This window comes from Podarcis tiliguerta (assembly GCF_965153285.1).
Source record: "Podarcis tiliguerta genome assembly, chromosome: 12".
NCBI lineage: Eukaryota > Metazoa > Chordata > Lepidosauria > Squamata > Lacertidae > Podarcis > Podarcis tiliguerta.
This window is the reverse complement of record NC_139545.1, coordinates 32,236,508-32,249,045: the sequence shown is the minus strand read 5'-3', so window position 1 is coordinate 32,249,045 and position 12,538 is coordinate 32,236,508. Positions and strand designations below refer to the sequence as shown.

Sequence of the window (12,538 nt, the reverse complement as noted above, 5' to 3'; positions counted from 1 at the left end):
TGGGGCATAGGAATTTGTTCTTTTTTCAAAATATAGTCCAGCCCTGCACTAGGTCTGAGGGACAGTGGACCTGCCCCCGGTGGAAAAGTTTGCTGACCCCCGCAGTTCATGCCTTTGCCAGAGCTAGTGTGGTTCAGCAACTGCAAACACACACACACACAAGATGAGTTCTGTGGCACCTTGAAGAAGATCAGACTTTTCCATGGCATCTGTTTCCGTGGAGAAGAAATCAGACTTTGTCAGGTGCATGACACTCTCTCCTCAGCTGGTAAATACTATCTGCCAACAACAGACGATAACAGTTCGCACTCCTTCTCAGATTCTTATGCCACGAAATCAATTTACCTCATAATAAATCTGTAGCTCTTTAACAAGGTGCCGCAAAACTCTCGCGCTTGCTTCTGTGCGTCTTGGTTCCCAGCAGGCGCCTGCTGCCAACAATCTCCCCTCTCCCCACCACCAATGAAATATTTGAGGGGGCCAGCCCCTCCCCAAAGTTGAGGGACACTGTCATTCAAATGGTGCGTGTGCGCCATGTCATGCACCTGGGCTTCCCTTATTCAAGTTGGCACCCTGCTCCCCTCGCATTAGGCCCAAAACATTAACATCTTGTTGTTTAGTCATTTAGTCCTGTCCGCCTCTTCGTGACCCCATGGACCAGAGCACGCCAGGCACTCCTGTCTTCCACTGCCTCACGCAGTTTGGTCAAACTCATGCTGGTAGCTTTGAGAACACTGTCCAACCATCTCGTTCTCTGTCGTCCCCTTCTCCTTGTGCCCTCCATCTTTCCCAACATCAGGGTCTTTTCCAGGGAGTCTTCTCTTCTCATGAGGTGGCCAAAGTATTGGAGCCTCAGCTTCAGGAGCTGTCCTGCCAGTGAGCATTCAGGGCTGATTTCCTTCAGAATGGATAGGTTGGATCTTCTTGCAGTCCATGGGACTCTCAAGAGTCTCCTCCAGCACCATAATACGAAAGCATCAATTCTTCGGAGATCAGCCTCCTTTATGGTCCAGCTCTCACTTCATGAAACAGGAAGCTGCTTTATACCGAAGCCTGACCTTAGTGCCGCCTACACGGACTGGCAGCAACTCTCCAGGGCTTCATACAGGGGGCATTCCCAGCCTTCTCTGCGATGCCAGGAGTTAGATCTGGGCCCTTCTGCACGCCAAGCACATGCTCTTCCCTCGCCCGCCCCTTCCCCGCTGGCCTCGGGCGGAGTGCGGGGACGGCGAGAGTCTGCAGGGGGCGGGCCGGGGAGATGTCAGTGCCAGGGCCCAGGCTGGAGGGAAGCGGCGGCGGCGGCGGTTGCTGGGCGGAGCCAGCCAGGCCGGCGTGAGGCAGCACATTTCTCTCCGCGGCGGCAGCAACAGCAACAGCACCGCCAGATCTCACGCCGCGAAGCAGCAGCAGCAGCAGCAGCTTCATCATCCTCATCTCCCCGGGCAGCTGGAGCCGCCCGGGACGCAGCCTCTCTCTCCAGCGTCTCGCCTTCCTCGGGTGAAGGCTGCACGTCCAGGCTAGGATTACCGTGCCAAGGTAAAATGCTGAGCGGGTGCGCGCGGGTCTCTGTGGGTGGTGATGCCAGGCGCTGTCCTGCCCTTCAAGCAACGGGGGGAGAGATGCTGCAGCTAGATCGCACCCCCGTCCCCTCCCTCTCGGCTTCTCCCGTGCAACCCGAGACTTCCCCTCCATCGGCAGGTCTGGGCTTCAGTCTAGTTCCAGGAGCATCAGCTGGCAAGGGCTTGGTGGGCGGGATATTATTAGAGTATTGAGGGGTTTATTTTATTTTTTTTCGATAGGAGCAGATCGCAAAATAGTGTGGGTTTTAATTCCCAGGGGCGCACCCAAAGTCTTCAGGAGGCGCTGCTGCCTGCCCCCTTTCAGGAGAGAAATATGTCATCCGAGGGCTGAGGCATCCTTAGGTTGGTGTTATTCTGCTGGGATGCAGCCTATACTGGCGGGAGGGACTCGGGACAAGATGGCTATTCTAATTCCCCCCGCGGGAAGAAGAGGATTTTATCGGATTTGTCACTGCTTTGAAATGTGCAGTGCCTCAGCTTCACAGCAAAAAAGAAAAAAGCCTCCATATTTTTGTGCGTTTCCCAAAACCAAATACCTGCTGTGCTGCTGAGAGAGGAAAATGGAAGTGCAGCTATTTTGGGAACGCCTTGGTTTGGCTCAGCCCTGAAGGGGTTAAAGCAACCAGGAAATTAAAATATAGGCACTAGGGGGGGGGGAGAGAAAACACCCCCAAACAAGTCAGATGGGTGACCCACCAAGTAGGCAGGATGCAACAACAATATAGAGTTTGATAATAAAATTCCAAAGAAGATGAATCTGTGAGTGAGAGGCCATTTTTTCCATTAGCAAGTTTCCCAGTGCAAGTCTATACACATCTACTTCTGATTCCTTTTATTGGGTGTAAAACCCATTGAGTCCAATGGATCTTTCTTCCAGGGACAGCATTACAGCCTTGGTCACGGATAATGTTCTTAGAAGCCCAAAGCTTTTAACTTAACAAGCTAACGTAAAATCTCATTTAACCATTAGAATCCTATTCAGATATTTGTCTCTTGGATCATACCTTCTGAGCTTGGAAAGGAGCAACGCTCTGTGTGTCTGCTGGGAAGTAAGCCCAAGTAGAATTTCCTCCCAAGGCCAACATGACACCTGTCTTGGATTCAAAAGATACAATTAGGGCGATGGAGACCATTTGAGGCATTTAAATGTTATCCTGTGGCCTCCCCTTCCAGAAAAAAATATCTGGAAAGAACAGGACTTATGGCCTGTAGCATTTAATTTGGTGAAAAGAATTGAATAAGGTGCATCTTGTCTAATCTCAGTAACGTCATGAGAGAAGAAACTATTCAGGAAAGTTCTCTTTTCTGTTAAGGCAAGGGTGGGAAGCCTGTGATCATCCAGATGTTGCTGAACTCCCATCACCCCATGACCATTGGCCATGCTGCCTGGGGTGGACAGTCCAGCAATAGAGGGTCAGGCTAGCTGCCCAATATTATGGGCTTGAAAATCCTACCCCTCAAGTCATGCAACTATCCTTTGATTGCACAGTCATTCTTCTTACTGGCCTCACTGCACTGCTCAGACTACATGTCAGGATCAATATTGCATATACTTATAGTTGCATAGCTATAGATCTATAGTTACATTGAAGTATGCAGTTTTAATCCTGGCATTTTGAAATCTGCTACTCCTTTGAAACTGGGGTTGTATGTTTTATGGCTTATAGCAAGGATGAGAAACCTTTATTGGTTTCAGGCAGGAGGCAGATTTTTATCTCTCCTCCCCTTTGGGCCAACTTTAACAGGTGGGTGGGACAATCCATCAGTCAATCATCTGGCATCATAGTGACATCGAATGATTGACAGGTGTCAAAGCACAGTGTTTTCCAAATGGGCAGCAACCAGCTGGGTGTCAGGCGCTTTGGAAACGCAGTGCAAGGGTCATTGCAAGCTGTATAGTGCAATCCACCCTGGAGTCTTTAACTGAGGGATGGGTTGGAAATTTTATCTTTGAAAAAGTGGCAAACTCAGTCTCTTGAGGGTGGATCACTAGGTAACCAAAATGGCACGATCCACTTGCAAAAGGGATATTACCAGGCTTGCGGAAGTCCAGGGTTCGTGGAAGTACAAAATAAACACACACAAAACACAGGGGAAGGGTTGACTCAGTGGAAGAGCATCTGTTCTGCATGAGAAGTTCCAGTGTGGTATAGTGGTTAAGAATGGTAGACTCGTAATCTGGTGAACCGGGTTTGCTTCCCCGCTCCTCCACATGCAACTGCTGGGTGACCTTGGGCTAGTCACACTTCTCTGAAGTCTCTCAGCCTCACTCGCCTTACAGAGTGTTTGTTGTGGGGGAGGAAGAGAAAGGAGATTGTTAGCTGCTTTGAGACTCCTTAGGGTAGTGATAAAGCGGGATATCAAATCCAAACTTTTCTTCTTCTTCTTCTTCTTCTTCTTCTTCTTCTTCTTCTTCTTCTTCTTCTTCCCAGTGTTCAACCCCTGGCATCTCCAAGGTAGCACTGAGAGACAGCCTTGTCGGAAACTTTGGAAAGCTGCTGCCAGCCAGAGTACGGAATACTGAGCTAGGTGAATCAATGGTCTGACTTGCTTTGTAACCCCTAAGAGGAGAGGCTGACCCACAAAGTGGTCCATGATAGCAAAAGACTGACTTACTGTTGACAGTGATTGTGTGTGTGTGTGTGTGTGTGTGAGAGAGAGAGAGAGAGAGAGAGAGAGAATGGAATGGCGTATCCTGGACAAGGGCATGGCTGGCTGGAATCCTGAACAGGTGCACTCTGTTGTTTTGGTATAAGTCTCATTTGGGTTATTCTAATAGACCTCCTGGAAACATAGAAGGACTCTGGATTTGGGGCAAATTTGGCTGTTGATCCTCAAAGAGTGAAAGCAGACCAGGGAAAGCTGTAGAGCTCTGGCACCCACTCTCTGGAGCTGGTTTTAGGTAGCAGTGGCCTTTACCTGCGCTCGGGGTACCAGAGGATCAGGTAACATTAATGCAAAGAGGCCATGCACACAGCAACACCCCCATCTATCCCTTAAAACTGCTCGAGGGTTATGCAGTTGCGTGTGGTTCCTGTGATAAACACTGGTTTATTTTGATCAACTGAAAGCTTTTTATGCTTGAGGACCTGATGAAACATGTGCCAGGAGTGCAGCAAAGCAGGATAAATTGGGCCGAATGCACAAGCATTGTGCTTGCTCATGCTAAGACCTAATGAGCCAGAAATCCTTGCTTGTTGTGATGTGAGAGCACTGCCATTGCCTTCTTTGAAACATAGAGGCAGCAACTGTATTCTTGGTTATAGAGCTGTCCTTTCAGAACTAGCTAGGGCCAATCTTGCAGGTCGATTACTGTTGTTCGCACCAATCTGTCTCGGGAGACAATGGAGGAGTGCACCTTTGCGGTGGGGTCAAATTATTGGAAGGTTGCAGCACCTGCTGTGGCTGTAGAGACTGATGTAGGAGAAAGATTTTCTTGCAGCTGGGGCAGATAAAGGCGTCTGGCCATGCTGCCGTGGTGTTTCTCCTCTCTGCGCTCCCCTAGTGGTCATTCCTCTGGTCAATGCTATGGATGCATGACCTGACTGTCCCTAGGCGCAGTGGTCAACTGCAAAGGATTCCCGCATGATGGGGTTGTCAGCCTTCATGTTCTGTTTGCAGACATCTTTATAAGAAGAGTTGGTCTGCCAATGGGTCTGGTGCCTAAAGCCAACTCCTTGTCCTTTAGGATCCTGCCATCTTCCATTCTGTGGACGTGACCAAGTCGATTGCTGGGTGCCTAAAAGCAGTGTTGGGGAACCTGTGCCCCCCATATGTTGTTAGACTCCAGCTCTCATCAGTCCCAGCCAGCACGTCCAATGGTCAGGAATAATGGGAGGTACTGGACTACATCCCAATTTGCATAAAATTTGCATATATATGAGAATCTGGGAAACTAAGATAGAGAGTGGATCTGATCTCATCAGCATCGTGCCTTGCAGTGCATTCAGTTGCCCTACAAGCAAAGTTTTGTTAAAAAAAACCCATTATTACAATTTTTAAAAGGAGGGGAGGGAGTAGGAGTTGAGGCCGTCCACAAAATACATGGGCCTCAAATCGTTCACCCCCACAACAAAACACTGCAGCCAAGGCACCATTTGTTAGTAGAAATTACAATGTGATTATGCTAATTGGCTTGCTTAATCTGGTTCCGTTTTGTCCTCTTCTCAATTAGAATTAAGAAAAACTAGACTGTCTCAAGCTGCATAAGTTACTTAAAAATTGAAAGTGGTCTTGAACATCTAATTAAACTAAAATGGTGCTGCTTTGTAGGTGAACAGTGCATAATTATGGATCAAATGGTCAGTTGTCATGACAAACCATGGTTGAGCATTCTTGCTCCAGACACATGGGAATAGGAATAGGAATGGGGGTCACACACAAGTTGAAGGGCTGCAGCAGCTTGTTCCTGTACACACTTGTTACACTAAACCATGGTTTAGCATGATATATTAGCATTACTATTTATTAAATTTATATAAAATATGTATTTATAAATTTATATATATTGTTAACTCAGCCACTGCATGGGAAATCTTATGTGAGGAACATTTTATGCAAGTCTCCATTTCAGAAATCTCCTACTCAGTAACAATTCCCCATTATGAATTGCATGCTGAGGTCTCAATATTTTTTTGCACATTTTACATCATAAAATCAATGGGATAGATCAGTTTCAGAAAACCATTAACTCCACTTGATGTGCTTGTCTGAGATAATAGTTGCTGGAACAATATTTAAAGTTCTCCAGAGATTGTTCCTGCTAGTGACAATAATGACAGTGACTTCAACCTGACTGCAATTAATCAGTCTATGTTGTGGTCCAAATTATCAACTAAGCTACCTAGAACTGTGCAAATGTAGGTTGTAATCTTGTGCACACTTGCTTTGGAGTAAGCCCCACTGAACACAGGCACTTATTTAAAAGGTTTGCTTTGTAAAGATCATCAGCATTCATACTGAATCCCAGCATGCCATCAGATCATAACTGCCAATTTTTCTTGTTCCATGATGCTGCACATTTCCATTTCTACTTCTGTGTAATGTTGCTTCAGATCTTTCAAATAATATGTTGCTTAGTTCTGGAGCAATAAAATGAATTTCCCTGAAGCATGGGAATACACCTTTCCATATGATCATTTCTGTAGCTGGAAAACAGGGAAGGCTATCTTGATTAACCTGCAGGAAGATTTGATGAACACACTATGGACTTTAATTGATCTGTATAATTTGGGTGATGGAACAATATTTGATCTCAATTTGACTATTGTTAAATTTTGATGACATCACAACACTGTGTTGTGTATGTTCATTTCAGTTCCTGGGCAGAGGAGGCTACAGAATCTTGAAATACAGTGTGTCCCTAAATCAGGACTGGTTGCTTGTCATACTTTATACTTTTCCTTGTGCTGGGTCCAGCAGTTGCTCTCATGCAGTTTGTTTTTTCGTTCTTAAGTAAGAAACTTCACAGTGTAAAACTATAAACAGCAAACTGTTACACAGCAAAATAAAATTTTTCCCCTTTGGTTACAATGAGTATAGAATATACTTTTCTAGCCCCTTATTGCTGACACCAAGAACTGCAGATTATAATGAAGACCCCACAAGTACTGCCCTATAAATGAAACCAATCTTCATAATGTCTGTTTATGACCTTGCTTGCTAAGAATATTTCCAGGGGCAGGGTCTTGAGTTTTTTATATAGTGTAGGAAATAAAATGAATCCCCTACAGTGAAATACAATTCTGGTTTCACTAGCCCTGTGATCACAAATATCTGATGAATCAGCTGCTTTGATACTGTTGGTTTCTAATGCTTATTATACCAATAACAAACTATGTACACCTTTACAGGACTTTCCCATGTTTTTGATTAAGAAAAGCCTAACTGTAGCCAACGTAAAGCATACAAGCTCTTTGGATCTTACTTTTGTATTGTCTTCTTCAAACACAAAAAGTAGTTTGGGAGTTTTTCTTATCATTTGTCCGACAATTCTAGATATTTATCATAGTACTCTATTCCAGTACCTCTCTGCCTGTGGCCATTGCTTCCCAAAGTGCACATAATTTCCTCTCCCCCACATCCTTTCCAACAGTTTGGGGAGACAGACTTAGTTGTACATAGTTCCATCTGTGCAACATTTCCACAGCATTCTTCCAATTGTATGCTGACCACAGATCTCACTGGCTTTCTGCTGCTTTGGAGTTAGTTCTTCCCCCAAATCTTTTCCCCAAATTATCTTGGTACCCATTACTGTTTCCACTAACATCAGGCATATTCAATTTGCTGTTTGTTCTAAAACCTTTGTTGCCAACAGCCTCGTTTTAACACCCATGATCCTAAAACATGGAAATACATTCCACTCAAAGCAGTGTGACAAAGGTTCCATGTCATTTTTTGGGGTGGGGAGAGGAGCAGATTAGAATGCCAGTAGGACGCGGGTGGCGCTGTGGTCTAAACCACTGAGCCTTGGGCTTGCCGATCGGAAGGTTGGCAGTTTGAATCCCCGCGATGGGGTAAGCTCCCGTTGCTTGGTCCCACCTCCTGCCAACCTAGCAGTTTGAAAGCACGTCAAAGTGCAAGTAGATAAATAGGTACCTCTCTAGAGGGAAGGTAAATGGCATTTCTGTGTGCTGCTCTGGTTTTGCCAGAAGCTGGTTAGTCATGCTGGCCACATGACCCGGAAAAACTGTCTGTGGACAAATGTTGGCTCCCTTGGCCAGTAAAGTGAGATGAGTGCTGCAACCCCAGAGTCGTTCGCGACTCGACTTAACTGTCCTTTACCTTTTTTTAGTCAGTTTTATGCTCTTCTTTGCATTGTTTCCCCTATCTAACATTATAACTGATTTTACAGTATTTAGATAACATTCATTTAAAAACATATTTACAAAATATAATCTGAGAAGTACATGCAAAAAGGGGATGGGTCTTCCTAACTTCAACCTTCCTAGAACGTCTTCTGTGTCTCTGTTAACAAAGCCTGCATTGAGCAGACAGACGGCGCATTCAGTTTCCCCATAGTGGGCCTGCATTGTACATTTAGGCCACCACTGCAGGGATCAATGAGGTTACCAGGTCAGTTGTTAACTGGGACAACTATGAAACTGTTATTGATTTTCTAAACTGCAACATCTGCAATTTTTGCATTGTCTAAAGAAGGTAAAGAAAGATATAGGTAGCATTCTGAGTTGTGAATTACGGTATCTATGGAATCTTTATACACTAATAGCAAACTCCTTTTCTGAGTCTGAATCCCTTTTCTGGTCAAAATGGCACGACTCAAACAGAAGAAGGAAGTAACAACAGGATTTTTGGGTGGTGGGGACAACGACCCCCTGCAGAGATACAAAACATCCTTAGGAAAAACAAACAAAGGGAGTGCACTCAGCAATGGCCTATTGAGGACTGAATATGTCCAGAGGCATGGCATGCTTACTTTTGGTTGGGGGCAAAGAGATTAATGGATTTCTATGGAGATGGTGAATAGAATGGAGTATACTGGAAAAGGGCATGACAGGCTGGCTGGAACGGGAATATGGCACAGTGCAGCATTTTGTTGCAGGCCTCACTATGGCTGCATTCATAAAATCATAGAATTGTAGAGTTGGAGTGACTCTGAGGGTCGTCCAGTCCAACCCGCTGCAATCCAGGAATCTTAACTAGGTCATATATGACAGATGGCCATCTACAACCTACCTAAGGGAGTCTGTTTTACTATCATACAGCTCTTACTGTCGGAAAGTTCTTTCTGATGCTTAGTCGGAATCTCCCTTCTTGTAACTTGGATCCATTGGTTCAAATCCTCTCCTCCAGAGCAGGAGAAAACAAGCTTGCTCCATCATCCATGTGGCAGACCTTTAGATATTTGAAGATGGCTGTCACATCTCCTCTTAGTCTCCTCTTTTCCAGACTAAACATACCCAGCTCCTTCAGCTGTTCCTCATAAGGCTTGGCCTCCAGACCCTTGATCACTTTGGTCGCCCTCCTCTGCACACGTTCTAGCTTGTCAATATCCTCCTTAAACTGTGGCACCCAGAACTGGACACAGTACTCCAGGCATTTATTGCATTGGTTTAACTGGGGTTTTTGTTTGTTCTTAATTAAGAAACTTCACAGTGTAAAACTATAGACAGCAAACTGTTCTACAGCAAAATAGCACCACATTTTTTCTTTTGTTGCAATGACAACAGAATATAATTTTCCAGTCCCAATTTCTAACATTTTGGGACCTTCCAGCTATGAGCACTTGCTGTTCACCTTGCCTTGACCCCATGGAACATTTCTGAAAGTCACACATCACAGCACCAATCCGCTCCATCCCGAGGAAACATAACCATAAACCATTGAATCGCATCTTTTACTTCACAGATGGCTCTTAGCTGCACCATCAGTGGAAGGGGGAGGGAGTAGGGTTGCCATATTTCTAGAAATATAATTATTTTGCCCCTTTCCCCCTTTCCCTGCACCTCCCCACACCCCCAACTCTGCTCCAGAAGGAACAAGTATTCTTCTGAATACCAGTTTCCAGGATCCACAAGTGGAGAGAGTGCTGTTGCGCTCATGCCCTGCTTGAGGGCTTCTTATCAGATTGGCCACCATGAGAAAAACTGAGGCGGCTGGAAGAAGCGAGAGACCATCTTGGCTGTGATTCCTAGAAGACCTGCTCCTTGCCTTGCAGGCCTTTTCCCTCCTGGCCTGAGAGGGCGGGGTCTGGACTGACTCCAGCTGCAAAAGCTGAGGATGCCAAACAGAATATTGAGCTGAGATATTGCTTAGGGGTTTTTACCGGAGGGCAAAATGGTTGTTGTTAATTTTTTGCACCTTTATTTGGTATCTTATGATTTATATGGAAATTGTTCGGTTTGGTTGTGCACTTTTTGGTGTTTTGTTTACTTATGACTACTTTTGTTATGTTTGTAGTTAACATATCTTTTTTATTTGTTGCCTGCCACCCTGAGCATGGTTTTAACTTAGGAAAGGCAGCATACAAATAAAATGATTGATTGATTGATCAGGATGCTGGATTAGACTGGCCTTTGGTCAGATCTAGCCAGTCTCTTCACAAGTTCTTATAATGGGGGTTCCTCTGGAACAACATGGGAGGTGGCATAGGCGAAAGGGGCTTGGCAAAAATCATCTCCCTTCCATTCACCAGATCAAAGACTCTTCCATGAATGGACGGCACACCCATTGGGCGCAACCCATTAGCTCTGCTGGGAGCTCATTAAAAAAACAAACACTATTAACATTTTCAAACTTTTTGAACCAAATGATCCGAAATCCTTACAAACACTACAGCATTTTAATGATGATGAAATGGCCTATTCTTCTATTTGGCAAATGTCCACAAATGCTGTGTGTCACCCTTTCACTGTCTTCTGAGTTGTAGGAATGAACAGTTGCGCTGACGAGACAGAATGGCATTGTGTGGAGGACAAAAAGGGTGATGTCACTGTGCATTTGTGCTGAGACGGCCTGTGGGAAAACTGTGCCATTCTTTCCCATCTATTCTCTGTCTATGGAGGAAGGCAGATCACATTACTAATGAGGAGGCGGAGGGAGGGAAGGGTAGAGTCTGGCTGATACTACATAGTAGTTTTGTGTAAATACTCTAAAACCACAGACTGCATTCCAAACAGCAACTTCATGCTGCCATTTAGAATCACAGCCAATTGAGTAACAAAGGCTAAGTGCTCACCACACATTTAAAGCACATTACTTTCCACAATGAATCCTGGGAGGCGTAGTTTACCCTGCACAAAGCTATAATTCTCAGCACTCTTAAACTACAGTTTCCAAGATTCTTTGAGAGGTGGAGCCATGTGCTTTAAATGTTGTTGTTGTTTAGTCGTTTGGTCGTGTCCGACTCTTCATGACCCCATGAACCAGAGCACGCCAGGCACTCCTGTCTTTCACGGCCTCCCGCAGTTTGGTCAAACTCATGCTGGTAGCTTCGAGAACACTGTCCAACCATCTTGTCCTCTGTCGTCCCCTTCTCCTTGTGCCCTCCATCTTTCCCAACATCAGGGTCTTTTCCAGGGAGCCTTTAAATGTACACAGCCTAAAACAAGGGTGGGGATCCTTTGTCAGCCTGTGGGTTGCATTCCTTGTGGACTATCTTATGGGGCAGTGGGTGTGACTCTTAGGTTCAGTAGGCTATAGTCCAGCCATGCAAAAGTCAGAGGTTCCTACCTGTACCTGTCTCCACCAGGCAAGCAAGTGGCGTTATAGTTCGACAACACATTCCAAACAGTCAAGAACTACACCTTCTCTCTGCTTGCACATGCACACACACTGGTGTCACTGGGAATGGGTCTAGGCACCGTACCCCTAAAGCTATGAGACACTTGTGTCATCACTGCAAGTGACAGAACCCAACTGTGGATGTGTCTTTGGAAATAGCTTCCTGCAAAGTTGCCTGCACAGTTTAAAAAGTGTAGCAGCAGATCTAGTGCATGGAAGAAAGTGCATACAGTGGTACTTCGGGTTACAGACACTTCAGGTTACAGACTCCGCTAACCCAGAAATAATACCTCGGGTTAAGAACTTTGCTTCAGGATGAGAACAGAAATCGTGCAGCGGGAGTCCCCATTAGCTAAAGTGGTACCTCAGGTTAAGAACAGTTTCAGGTTAAGAACAGACCTCCAGAACGAATTACGTTCTTAACCCGAGGTACCACTGTACTCTTCAAGTGTACTATCCAATTCTCCAAGGACAGTCCTGGAATTACAGAAGCCATCCCATTTCTGATTTGATCCCAGAATGTCCCAGTTTTCCTTTTTCTTCCTCTCCACATCTCAGAGAACAAATGGTGCAAAAACAGAGCCCTGTTTATCCTGAAAATAAAAAACCTGCATGAAATGAAGGTTGACGCTGGCATTCAAAGCTCTTGCTATAATTTTGAAGGAAAATGTAACCAATCCACTTTAAATTCTTTAATTGGAATGCTTCAGCAGCCA

The 12,538-nt window shown here is 45.3% G+C and overlaps 1 protein-coding gene across 6 annotated transcripts in view; it reads left to right on the top strand.

Annotated features, from left to right (window-relative positions):
- Positions 1 to 12,538, top strand: part of DYNC1I1 (dynein cytoplasmic 1 intermediate chain 1) — a 225,736-nt gene that overhangs the window by 31,591 nt on the left and 181,607 nt on the right. For 3 of the 6 annotated variants that reach the window (XR_014503520.1, XM_083405400.1, XM_083405398.1), the window contains exon 1: positions 1,265 to 1,536. The exons of 2 other annotated variants lie outside the window; for them this stretch is intronic. The gene's annotated coding sequence lies outside the window, so the exon portion shown is untranslated. Of the gene's footprint in view, positions 1 to 1,264; positions 1,537 to 1,816; positions 1,923 to 12,538 lie in introns of those variants that run through there. One more of the 6 variants, XM_083405399.1, reaches the window with a different exon arrangement.